The following is a 13,830-nucleotide window of genomic DNA, read 5'->3' as shown; positions in this document are numbered from 1 at the left end:
GCAGACTCTACATTCAGCGATCCGTTTCCGATCGGACATTTGTCATCCTTGAATTATAAACTTATATATTATGGAATTTTATTGTGCAAAACTTAATAATAGAATTCGAATAATAAACCAAATTGATCAACAAAATAATAGCGCTTTTTAATTCTTTACAATTGTACAAGTGGCGAGTGCTGCTAAAATGGGATGTGCTCCCTAATACAACGGGTGCAAGCTTAATCAATTACGAAAATTTACGTTCTGTAAAGAATGTGCTCCGCGCGTTCGTTTCAGCGCCGTTCGCAGCAACTCGGACTGACGTATGGAACGACTGCGAGCATTTTACTTCGAAATCTTAAATTAAAAGCATACAAAATACAGCTTGTGCAGAAACTGAAGTCGCTCGAGCTTTCCAAGCCACATCGCTTTGCTCTATGGGCTCTTGCAAAGTTCCAAGAAGACCCGACGTTTTCGAGCCAAATTTTGTTCAGCGATGAGGCTCATTTCTATCTCATTGGGTTAATGGGTATGTAAACAAGCAAAATTGTCGCATTTGGGACGAAGCGCAACCTAAAGAGATTCAAGGGCTGCCATTTCATCCAGAAAAACAAACGGTTTGGCGTGGTTTGGGCGCCTATGGAATCATGGGTCCATATTTCTTCAAAAATGATACCGGTGAGAACATAACCGTCAATGGCGACCGTTATCGCGCCATGATAACCGACTATTTTATGCCTGAAATAGAAGCTCGTGATCTCGGCGACATTTGGTTTCAACTAGAGGCGCCACTTTCCACACATCGATCAATCAATGGATTTATTGAGAGAACACTTCAGATAATTTCACTTTTTGGGCCGGTCGATTGGCCACCAAGATCGTGTGATATCACACCGTTAGACTTTTAGCTGTAGGGATATGTAACGTCTTAAGTCTATGCGGACAACCCCCCTTTTAGATCAGGCATTGGACACGTCCACTCAATTTTATTAAGATAATTCCCATATTGGCCGATATATGCGGTATAAAGCCAATCGGAAGTTTGTAAATCTTATATTAGGTATTATCCATTTTAGGCACATAAATGCACTGTTATAAGAAAAACACACCCACTGAATTTTATTAATTATTATTATTAATATTCACATATTGGCCGATATATTTGGTATAAAGTCAGCCGGAAGTTCGAAAATTTTCTAATAGGTATATGGTGCCTAAGAGAAGTATTGACGCGATTTAACATTTTTGACATACAGACATAATACGAGTATTATCAGGAAAGGATTCTTTCCAAATTCCAATTATATATCTCATACATTGAACGATATTTCGGTAACAAGTGATATATCGACACTGGGGTCTACTTCTACAGTGTATGGGAGGTTGAACAGTTATGGCCCGATTTTAACAATGTTAAGGTTTGAGATGGTTTATTTTGAAAGCACTGTTTTTCCAAAGTTATATTTCGATACATTCATGAGTGCGTGATTTGTATACTGGGAAGCCAAAAAAATTAGATTACCAATATTTCAAATTTGTGTTATATGGGAAGTACAGTGTTCGAATTCGATTTCACCCACTTTCGCACTGTAAAATAAGCCTGACAAGATAATGTTATTTGTTATTTGGCTGAAATCGATCGAATAGTTCCCGAGATATGAGGTTTCTTGTAAAGGTGGGCGGTACCACGCCTACTGTCCAATTTTTGTACTGCCTCTAATAAAACTTAACTGTACCATCATATGTAATATTTAAAATTTAAGGTTGTTTGTTTAATGAGTTATCGAACTTTTAGTAGTTTTAATCAAAACCCTTATTATTATAGTTTTAGTGATTTAGGAGATATGCATATTAAACCTATTAGAGGACGGGACCATGCTCAACAATTTTTAAACCAGGGACAGATTCTTCTCCTAAATGCGAATCATTATACAAAATAACAATCTTATATCTTATTGTGGAGCTTAGCTTAGTTATGGCAATTTATTGGCTTTCGGTTAATGCCATTTTGTGGGCGTGGCAGTGATCCGATTACGCCCATCTAAAATAAAAACATTCTTATGGCACCAAGAAACATGTGTACAAAGTTTCATTAAGATATCGCAATTTTTACTCATGTTACACGACGGACAGACAGTCACCCGGATTTCAACTCGTCTCACCATTCTGATCATTTATAATTATAACCTTATATCTAAACGATTATACTTTGTAGCAACATGTTGCAAGAGTATAAAAATTCAAATACATTTTCTACAAAGCCAGGCGTAGATTACATAAAAAACTAAAAAAAAAAAGTTATTATAAAATAAAGAAACTTTACACCAAGTAAAATATTCTAATATAATAAATAAAATTAATATACACTTTGTGTACATTTCCAGTAGACAAAATTCGATTGATAATTTTTTATTGGTCCCTAACAACTGGTCGTGAAAAACTTCACTTTTTAAAGTATCTATATATAAAGTTTTGATTAAAACCACTGACAATCGCCTGTTCTGATAAACGACTGAATAATAAAGTGCAACTTATGCTCAAGTAAGCGTTAGAAAACATTTCAAAACTGGGTGTCTTTCATCGGTACTCTGCGCTCCGCTCGGCTTTCACTCAGCGGTATCAGTACGAGTTTGAATTAATTGCTACGCATCCAGTTCCAAAGATTATTTTTCGAATCGAACAGCTTTTTTTTCAAATGCGCAGTACTTGTAATACAACCCTAAGCTAACATGTCCTCTGACGCAATTGCGTTGGGCTTTTTTTTTGCACCAATATAACAAGTAACCCCTACGGTTCGAGCAGCGTCCAAGCCTTTAGTTTTCTATAAACGATTATATTTAATGAATTGAATTTTTCAAATTTATAAAAAAAAAAATATTTCTATTTTTGACAGTAATTCATAATGGTAATACTGTTCTAAATGGGGCTCGGTAGTGATTGATGAAAAGCGACAACTAATTTTATGTAACTCTTATAAGGTAATCGTGGGTTTTACAGGTCACTTGGCAACTTAGTTATAATACTATATACTTGGAAGCTGTAGAATTTGACGTAAACGTAAAAAGTAACCACAGCCATTTTGTCTTACAATTTTGATTTTGTATACGTTCACAATGTTTAGCCCCTTTTCTAATTCGTTTCTTTTTGGATTATAACGAATTTTGATTTTTCTTTTGAAAATATAGCTAATCGCGTTACTTTAACATTTTTTTTTCAATTAACTTAGAATCTTATTTGAAGTAAAATAATATTTTTTGCTAGTTCTTGTTTTCTATGTATTAGCCTAAAATATGCGAGGTCAAAAGTAAAGTATGCCACCTAATGACCAAAAATTGTCCAAAACGACCAAAACTGGTTAAGTCTCTGGTTCAGTTGTCTTTTTACCGAAAATATCGGTCAATGTGTGAAATATATAATTGAAATTCAGAGAGTAGTATAGTTTGTCTGTATGTCAAAAATGGGTTAAATCGGGTGAATAGTCCCCTTAGCCCTTATATACCTAACATAAATTTTTGAACTTTCGGGTGACTTTATACCGCATATATCGCCCAATATGTAACTTATCTCAATGAAAATAAGTAATAAGGTTTTACTCATGAGAGTGCCTAAAATTAATAAAATATCAGAATTTTCGAGCATCCGGCTGACTGTACTCCATATGATTGGTGATGGTATGTGAGAATGAAACCATGAAACCCAAATACTGCATATAATGCTTTTCGTTTTTCTAACAAGTGTTATGCCGAATATGTCGTTCAATGCCTCCAATATTCCCCATGTAATGACTTCCGTCTTTTTACCTGTATTTAAACCGTTCAGGTTGGTCACAATGTGAGATATTTTAATGAAATTAAATGGACAAGTTTTCTTAAAAATTATGTGGTTTAGCGCTGAATTAGAATATAATTAGTCTATACCTTGGTTTGAACCTCATATCCCTAATATAATATTATATAATGAATTCCGATCCTCTGGTTGACGTTTTCCACATCAACTTAATATATTAAACTTAACCTCTTCGGTTGAGCTAATATCACATCCATATGTATATCTCCTTTGAAGGTGTTTTTAATATAATTTTAGCTGACGCGAACTCAAGTAAAGTAAAACTATGTATAAATTGATGATGTTCAATAAAACTTAAGAAGATACCGAATTTTATTGTAATTTATTCACGATTTCACGAATAATTGATGTTTAATTCTTTCGCAACATTTTTTTATATAAAGGTTGCCAGCACTTAAATGTATAAAATGTTTGGTTACACCCGAACTTAGTCCTTTCTTACTTATTACATTTCTTTATTTTTAATAACTAGATTATATACGAGAGAGCAAAAGCGTTAAGCAGGTCAGGGTCATTCTCCTTTTATGAACTGTTAAAGGAACATAACTTACATACATATGTACATATGCCCTTTGTCACTTTCATCGTTGCTGCAACTTCGCTTGCACTTTTTGTAAATTTGCGCGGTTACAAAAATGGCTTTGTAGCCCTAGCCTACTCATTTTCAAATTACAAGTTTTTAAATACATGCAATATTAAAATTAAATTGTTACCAGTTTATTGTTTTTGAATAGTCTTTCCATTAATGTTGGTGACAACAACAACAAAATATGTGCAAAGTTTCAATATATTCTGATTTGCATAAAAAAAATCTTACTTCTTAATTTTTTTTAGTTTGGAAATACCTGTTTTGGCAATAATAGTGCGGGTACAGTCCTGATTCGGTAACTTACCGCAGTTAGCTGAATTTCATGACGAACGTACAAATTAATTAAAATCTTTTGAGCACTGCTTTAAATTGTGAACTCGAGTTGTTGTCAAGGATCCTGGTTTCAGCAGTCTTCTCTTCTAAAGCTAAAAACACGGTTTTATTTTAATGTAATTTTATCAAAATTTTTTATTTGATTATTTAATCGTATTTTACATAGGTTAAAATGATATTAGCGTAATAGTGTAAAATTTAAAAAATGATATTGTTTGTACAAAGATATAACAATTTTTCTTAAACAATAAAATAAGGATTTAAAAACGAAAATAATATTCCACCAAAAATTCCTGTAATGAGCATTGCAGCGGCAAACATTCCAGCTTTAACTTAATATTTCGGTTCAACTGCTTGTGGTGTGTACATCATGGCCAAAGAGCTAAAAAATATCATAAATTATTAGGTTGAATCTATAACAGTCTTTGCGTTATATGCAACAATGTGACAAAAAATCGCACTACTCCCTTCAAAACCATGTACGTGTATACTGATGCAGCAAGTCGTGTAACAGGTGGGAAAACGAAATTCAATGTAAAAAATAATTACCAAAACATGAAAATGGCTGTATCTTTTTCAGTAATGCACATTTGCGCTGCTGTAGCCGTAATGTTTAAAGACGATTTTTTGGTTTGGACGGCTGCCACATAGTGAACTTTGCTCTGACGGTTCAAGACGAAAACTTCCTTAAGCGTGTTAAAAGAAAAGTTAGGAATAATCCAATATTTCGTGATCGATGTACTTCGTATATATGTCGTATGTACTTTTTTGGATAACAGTTAGGCTAATTCCATATTAAAACCTAAAGGGTGCCCACCAAATATTAAATTTTTTATTTAGCTCAAACCTTCATGTTATTTAAAAAGAAAAAAGTTCATTGCTTCTTTAAATAAGCTAGGACATAAAATTTGGTGTTTTTGGTTTTTAAATTGTTAACAATATTTTTTTTTTTTAAGTACATTTTCATATCAAGTCATTTCAACTAAATTATTGTATATCGATACAAGATTCTGGAATTACAGCATTCCAAATTTTAATACTGCACCTGCATGACATAAGTGATGAAACACCAAAGCTTTAAAGGAGGAAAATAGTTCCACGAAAACATAACTTCTTAACAAACATTTTTTAAAAACATGTTTACAATATTTTCAACATGGTTGGTTTTTATTACAATAGTTTTGTTCACCTAACAGTTATTTCTAACACCTAAAACTAATCAAGATAATCACAACCACACCAGAAATCATTGAGCAAGTTTAGATTGAAGATGAAGATCCAAGATTGACTAAGCGTGAAATTAATTTTTCATCAAGACAATGCACCTGCTTACAAAGGTGTTTTAAGAATGACAAACTTCAACGAATTATAGTACGAATTGCTTGAGCATCCACCGTATTAGCAGATTTGGCTACTATCGACCACTAATTTTTCAGAAACATGAAACAATTCCTTGGTGGAAAGCGTTTTTCGTCGAATGAAGATTCTTTTACAGCCGTAGACGGGTCTTTTCCAGAGTTTCCGAGAAGACATTATAGGGATGCCATGATTTTATTGGAGGATCATTGGAATAAGTGTATTGAAGTTAAGGGAGTTTATACTGAATAAAAAAATATAGATCGTACCAAAAACAGTATTTTTTCATTTCGAACGCAGAAACTTTTTAACCAACCTGTATATATATTACCATTTTTTTTTTTGCTTGAGATATAAATGATCAGGATGACGAGCCGAATTGAATTCCGGTTGACTGTCTGTCCCTCCGTCCGTGCAACGACAACTTGAGCGAAAACTGAGATATCTTGATGATCGTATATATTTTTAAAGCTCCTCGGCTAAGACGTCGCGTATGCGGGCCGCTTCGTTTCTCTGGTTGGTGGTCGATCTAGGCTCGACTCTATTAATCCTCCTGCACTTTAGCTTACGTGCTTCGTCCTACTGGGTTTTAGTAGTCGGCTATTTGGTGTAGTTGGGGTTGCGTTGCCTACCATTCCTGATGGGTTGGTGTGAAAGGCCGCTGAATGCTGAGCATCTGCCGCTGTCAGCACTACCTAGTGACCTCCGCAGGGCAACTTAGCTCCCATGCTTCCCAGTGTATCTAATCCGAGTATGACGTCAATGAATTGCACCGGGCATAACATGTAACACTGCTTGGAGCCATGACTGTCCGAGTTGGATGTTGGTTTCTACGGCGTCGTAAATCTTGCTGGTGGTGCCGTCGGCCATTTGTATTTGCATGGCTACGGTTACCATCTTACCACACCGGTTGCGTCCATACGTTATGCAACTCGTGACGATACGAAACTTTTTAAGGCGCCGGTGTCGATGACGGCTTCCGCCGGTTCTTCGCCAAGCTTGATTAAGGCGTATAACCGGCCGCGCTCCTGATGCATAATATTTGCCGGTTCGGCGCTGAGTTCTGTGGGTCCGCCACGTCTTTTCCCTGGCGGAACTCTCATCCGTTTCCCTGTCAAAGCTTCATTAAGATATCGCAATTTTTACTCATGTTACACGACGGACAGACAGTCACCCGGATTTCAACTCGTCTCACCATTCTGATCATTTATAATTATAACCTTATATCTAAACGATTATACTTTGTAACAACATGTTGCAAGAGTATAAAAATTCAAATACATTTTCTACAAAGCCAGGCGAAGATTACATAAAAAAATAAAAAAAAAAAGTTATTATGAAAATAAAAAAAACTTTACACCAAGTAAAATATTCTAATATAATAAATAAAATTAATATACACTTTGCGTACATTTCCAGTAGACAAAATTCGATTGATAATTTTTTATTGGTCCCTAACAACTGGTCGTGAAAAAACTTCACTTTTTAAAGTATCTATATATAAAGTTTTGATTAAAACCACTGACAATCGCCTGTTCTGATAAACGACTGAATAATAAAGTGCAACTTATGCTCAAGTAAGCGTTAGAAAACATTTCAAAACTGGGTGTCTTTCATCGGTACTCTGCGCTCCGCTCGGCTTTCACTCAGCGGTATCAGTACGAGTTTGAATTAATTGCTACGCATCCAGTTCCAAAGATTATTTTTCGAATCGAACAGCTTTTTTTTTTCAATGCGCAGTACTTGTAATACAACCCTAAGCTAACATGTCCTCTGACGCAATTGTGTTGGGCTTTTTTTTTGCACCAATATAACAAGTAACCCCTAAGGTTCGAGCAGCGTCCGTGCCTTTAGTTTTCTATAAACGATTATATTTAAGGTCAACCCTTGAATTTTTCAAATTTATAAAAAAAAAAATATTTCTATTTTTGACAGTAATTCATAATGGTAATACTGTTCTAAATGGGTCTCGGTAGTGATTGATGAAAAGCGACAACTAATTTTATGTAACTCTTATAAGGTAATCGTGGGTTTTACAGGTCACTTGGCAACTTAGTTATAATACTATATACTTGGAAAACTGTAGAATTTGACGTAAACGTGAAAAGTAACCACAGCCATTTTGTCTTACTATTTTGATTTTGTATATGTTCACAATGTTTAGCCCCTTTTCTAATTCGTTTCTTTTTGGATTATAATGAATTTTGATTTTTTTTCAAAATATAGCTAATCGCGTTACTTTAAAATTTTTTTTCAATTAACTTAGAATCTCATTTGAAGTAAAATAATATTTTTTGCTAGTTCTTGTTTTCTATGTATTAGCCTAAAATATGCGAGGTCAAAAGTAAAGTATGCCACCTTATGACCAAAAATTGTCCAAAACGACCAAAACTGGTTAAGTCTCTGGTTCGGTTGACTTTTTACCGAAAATATCGGTCAATGTGAGAAATATATAATTGAAATTCAGAGAGTAGTATAGTTTGTCTGTATGTCAAAAATGGGTTAAATCGGGCGAATAGTCCCCTTAGCCCTTATATACCTAACATAAATTTTTGAACTTTCGGGTGACTTACCGCATATATCGCCCAATATGTAACTTATCTCAATGAAAATAAGTAATAAGGTTTTACTCATAAGAGTGCCTAAAATGAATAAAATATCAGAATTTTCGAGCATCCGGCTGACTGTACTCCATATGATTGGTGATGGTATGTGAGAATGAAACCCTGGTAGCATTTTATTAGTCTGTGGCATGACTATTAACTATTAACTATATGGTATAGGCAAAAATAGATAAAATCGTGTCCCCCAACTCCCAAATACTGCACATAATGCTTTTCGTTTTTCTAACAAGTGTTATGCCGAATATGTCGTTCAATGCCTTCAATATTCCCCATGTAATGACTTCCGTCTTTTTACCTGTATTTAAACCGTTCAGGTTGGTCACAATGTGAGATATTTTAACGAAAATAAATGGACAAGTTTTCTTAAAAATTATGTGGTATAGCGCTGAATTAGAATATAATTGGTCTATAGCTTGGTTTGAACCTCATATCCCTAATATAATATTATATAATGAATTCCGATCCTCTGGTTGACGTTTTCCACATCAACTTAATATATTAAATTTAACCTCTTCGGTCGAGCTAATATCACATCCATATGTATATCTCCTTTGAAGGTGTTTTTAATATAATTTTAGCTGACGCGAACTCAAGTAAAGTAAAACTATGTATAAATTGATGATGTTCAATAAAACTTAAGAAGATACCGAATTTTATTGTAATTTATTCACGATTTCACGAATAATTGATGTTTAATTCTTTCGCAACATTTTTTTATATAAAGGTTGCCAGCACTTAAATGTATAAAATGTTCGGTTACACCCGAACTTAGTTCTTTCTTACTTATTACATTTCTTTATTTTTAATAACTAGATTATATACGAGAGAGCAAAAGCGTTAAGCAGGTCAGGGTCATTCACCTTTTATGAACTGTTAAAGGAACATAACTTACATACATATGTACATATGCCTTATGTCACTTTCATCGTTGCTGCAACTTCGCTTGCACTTTTTGTAAATTTGCGCGGTTACAAAAATGGCTTTGTAGCCCTAGCCTACTCATTTTCAAATTACAAGTTTTTAAATACATGCAATATTAAAATTAAATTGTTACCAGTTTATTGTTTTTGAATAGTCTTTCCATTAATGTTGGTGACAATAACAACAAAATATGTGCAAAGTTTCAATATATTCTGATTTGCATAAAAAAAATCTTACTTTTTAATTTTTTTTAGTTTGGAAATACCTGTTTTGGCAATAATATTGCGGGTACAGTCCTGATTCGGTAACTTACCGCAGTTAGCTGAATTTCATGACGAACGTACAAATTAATTAAAATCTTTTGAGCACTGCTTTAAATTGTGAACTCGAGTTGTTGTCAAGGATCCTGGTTTCAGCAGTCTTCTCTTCTAAAGCTAAAAGCACGGTTTTATTTTAATGTAATTTTATCAAAATTTTTTATTTGATTATTTAATCGTATTTTACATAGGTTAAAATGATATTAGCATAATAGTGTAAAATTTAAATAAATGATATTGTTTGTACAAAGATATAACAATTTTTCTTAAACAATAAAATAAGGATTTAAAAACGAAAATAATATTCCATCAAAAATTCCTGTAATGAGCATTGCAGCGGCAAACATTCCAGCTTTAACTTGATATTTCGGTTCAACTGCTTGTGGTGTGTACATCATGGCCAAAGAGCTAAAAAATATCATAAATTATTAGGTTGAATCTATAACAGTCATTGCGTTATATGCAACAAAGTATTTTTGGAAGTTTTACATAAATGACAAAAAATCGCACTACTCCCTTCAAAACCATGTAAGTGTATACTGATGCAGCAAGTCGTGTAACAGGTGGGAAAACGAAATTCAATGTAAAAAATAATTACCAAAACATGAAAATGGCTGTATACTTGTTTTTCAGTAATGCACATTTGCGCTGCTGTAGCCGTAATGTTTAAAGACGATTTTTTGGTTTGGACGGCTGCCACATAGTGAACTTTGCTCTGACGGTTCAAGACGAAAACTTCCTTAAGCGTGTTAAAAGAAAAGTTAGGAATAATCCAATATTTCGTGATCGATGTACTTCGTATATATGTCGTATGTACTTTTTTGGATAACAGTTAGGCTAATTCCATATTAAAACCTAAAGGGTGCCCACCAAATATTAAATTTTTTATTTAGCTCAAACCTTCATGTTATTTAAAAAGAAAAAAGTTCATTGCTTCTTTAAATAAGCTAGGACATAAAATTTGGTGTTTTTGGTTTTTAAATTGTTAACAATATTTTTTTTTTTTAAAGTACACTTTCATATCAAGTCATTTCAACTAAATTATTGTATATCGATACAAGATTCTGGAATTATAGCATTCCAAATTTTAATACTGCACCTGCATGACATAAGTGATGAAACACCAAAGCTTTAAAGGAGGAAAATAGTTCCACGAAAACATAACTTCTTAACAAACATTTTTTAAAAACATGTTTACAATATTTTCAACATGGTTGGTTTTTATTACAATAGTTTTGTTCACCTAACAGTTATTTCTAACACCTAAAACTATCAAGATAATCACAACCACACCAGAAATCATTGACCAAGTTTAGATTGAAGATGAAGATCCAAGATTGACTAAGCGTGAAATTAATTTTTCATCAAGACAATGCACCTGCTTACAAAGGTGTTTTAAGAATGACAAACTTCAACGAATTATAGTACGAATTGCTTGAGCATCCACCGTATTAGCAGATTTGGCTACTATCGACCACTAATTTTTCAGAAACATGAAACAATTCCTTGGTGGAAAGCGTTTTTCGTCGAATGAAGATTCTTTTACAGCCGTAGACGGGTATTTTCCAGAGTTTCCGAGAAGACATTATAGGGATGCCATGATTTTATTGGAGGATCATTGGAATAAGTGTATTGAAGTTAAGGGAGTTTATACTGAATAAAAAAATATAGTACGATCTATACGATCCAAAAACAATATTTTTTCATTTCGAACGCAGAAACTTTTTAACCAACCTGTATATATATTACTATTTTTTTTTTGCTTGAGATATAAATGATCAGGATGACGAGCCGAATTGAATTCCGGTTGACTGTCTGTCCCTCCGTCCGTGCAACGACAACTTGAGCGAAAACTAAGATATCTTGATGATCGTATATATTTTTGAAGCTCCTCGGCTAAGACGTCGCGTATGCGGGCCGCTTCGTTTCTCTGGTTGGTGGTCGATCTAGGCTCGACTCTATTAATCCTCCTGCACTTTAGCTTACGTGCTTCGTCCTACTGGGTTTTAGTAGTCGGCTATTTGGTGTAGTTGGGGTTGCGTTGCCTACCATTCCTGATGGGTTGGTGTGAAAGGCCGCTGAATGCTGAGCATCTGCCGCTGTCAGCACTACCTAGTGACCTCCGCAGGGCAACTTAGCTCCCATGCTTCCCAGTGTATCTAATCCGAGTATGACGTCAATGAATTGCACCGGGCATAACATGTAACACTGCTTGGAGCCATGACTGTCCGAGTTGGATGTTGGTTTCTACGGCGTCGTAAATCTTGCTGGTGGTGCCGTCGGCCATTTGCATGGCTACGGTTACCATCTTACCACACCGGTTGCGTCCATACGTTATGCAACTCGTGACGATACGAAACTTTTTAAGGCGCCGGTGTCGATGACGGCTTCCGCCGGTTCTTTGCCAAGCTTGATTAAGGCGTATAACCGGCCGCGCTCCTGATGCATAATATTTGCCGGTTCGGCGCTGAGTTCTGTGGGTTCGCCACGTCTTTTCCTTGGCGGAGCTCTCGGCCGTTTCCCTGTCGTCGGCCGCAACATTCTGTGGTGGTCCGGCCGCGTGGCAGTGATCCGATTACGCCCATCTAAAATAAAAACATTCTTATGGCACCAAGAAACATGTGAACAAAGCTTCATTAAGATATCGCAATTTTTACTCATGTTACACGACGGACAGACAGTCACCCGGATTTCAACTCGTCTCACCATTCTGATCATTTATAATTATAACCTTATATCTAAACGATTATACTTTGTAGCAACATGTTGCAAGAGTATAAAAATTCAAATACATTTTCTACAACGCCAGGCGAAGATTACATAAAAAAATAAAAAATAAAGTTATTATGAAAATAAAGAAACTTTACACCAAGTAAAAAATGCTAATATAATAAATAAAATTAATATACACTTTGCGTACATTTCCAGTAGACAAAATTCGATTGATAATTTTTTATTGGTCCCTAACAACTGGTCGTGAAAAAACTTCACTTTTTAAAGTATCTATATATAAAGTTTTGATTAAAACCACTGACAATCGCCTGTTCTGATAAGCGACTGCATAATAAAGTGCAACTTATGCTCAAGTAAGCGTTAGAAAACATTTCAAAACTGGGTGTCTTTCATCGGTACTCTGCGCTCCGCTCGGCTTTCACTCAGCGGTATCAGTACGAGTTTGAATTAATTGCTACGCATCCAGTTCCAAAGATTATTTTTCGAATCGAACAGCTTTTTTTTCAATGCGCAGTACTTGTAATACAACCCTAAGCTAACATGTCCTCTGACGCAATTGTGTTGGGCTTTTTTTTTGCACCAATATAACAAGTAACCCCTAAGGTTCGAGCAGCGTCCGTGCCTTTAGTTTTCTATAAACGATTATATTTAAGGTCAACCCTTGAATTTTTCAAATTTATAAAAAAAAAAATATTTCTATTTTTGACAGTAATTCATAATGGTAATACTGTTCTAAATGGGTCTCGGTAGTGATTGATGAAAAGCGACAACTAATTTTATGTTACTCTTATAAGGTAATCGTGGGTTTTACAGGTCACTTGGCAACTTAGTTATAATACTATATACTTGGAAAACTGTAGAATTTGACGTAAACGTAAAAAGTAACCACAGCAATTTTGTCTTACAATTTTGATTTTGTATATGTTCACAATGTTTAGCCCATTTTCTAATTCGTTTCTTTTTGGATTATAATGAATTTAGATTTTTTTTTTTTTAAATATAGCTAATCGCGTTACTTTAAAATTTTTTTTCAATTAACTTAGAATCTCATTTGAAGTAAAATAATATTTTTTGCTAGTTCTTGTTTTCTATGTATTAGCCTAAAATATGCGAGGTCAAAAGTAAAGTA

The 13,830-nt window shown here is 34.4% G+C and overlaps 1 protein-coding gene and 2 long non-coding RNA genes across 4 annotated transcripts in view; 1 reads left to right on the top strand and 2 right to left on the bottom strand.

The window, feature by feature from the left end:
* The window catches only part of LOC138855683 (gustatory and odorant receptor 22-like), a 1,003,612-nt gene that overhangs the window by 948,644 nt on the left and 41,138 nt on the right, over window positions 1-13,830 (top strand). The window lies entirely within an intron of this gene.
* LOC138858889 (uncharacterized) lies at window positions 4,855-5,951 on the bottom strand. Its single transcript, XR_011397912.1, has 2 exons — window positions 5,300-5,951; window positions 4,855-5,132 (listed from the first exon to the last, which is right to left on the bottom strand). It is a non-coding gene; the product is annotated as an uncharacterized lncRNA (long non-coding RNA).
* On the bottom strand, window positions 10,098-12,826 carry LOC118680976 (uncharacterized). Its single transcript, XR_004976609.2, has 2 exons — window positions 10,567-12,826; window positions 10,098-10,376 (listed from the first exon to the last, which is right to left on the bottom strand). It is a non-coding gene; the product is annotated as an uncharacterized lncRNA (long non-coding RNA).

This window comes from Bactrocera oleae, chromosome 2 (assembly GCF_042242935.1).
Source record: "Bactrocera oleae isolate idBacOlea1 chromosome 2, idBacOlea1, whole genome shotgun sequence".
Taxonomy (NCBI): Eukaryota; Metazoa; Arthropoda; class Insecta; order Diptera; family Tephritidae; genus Bactrocera; species Bactrocera oleae.
Note: the sequence above shows the minus strand (reverse complement) of the source record. Positions and strands in the feature narration are given on the sequence as shown.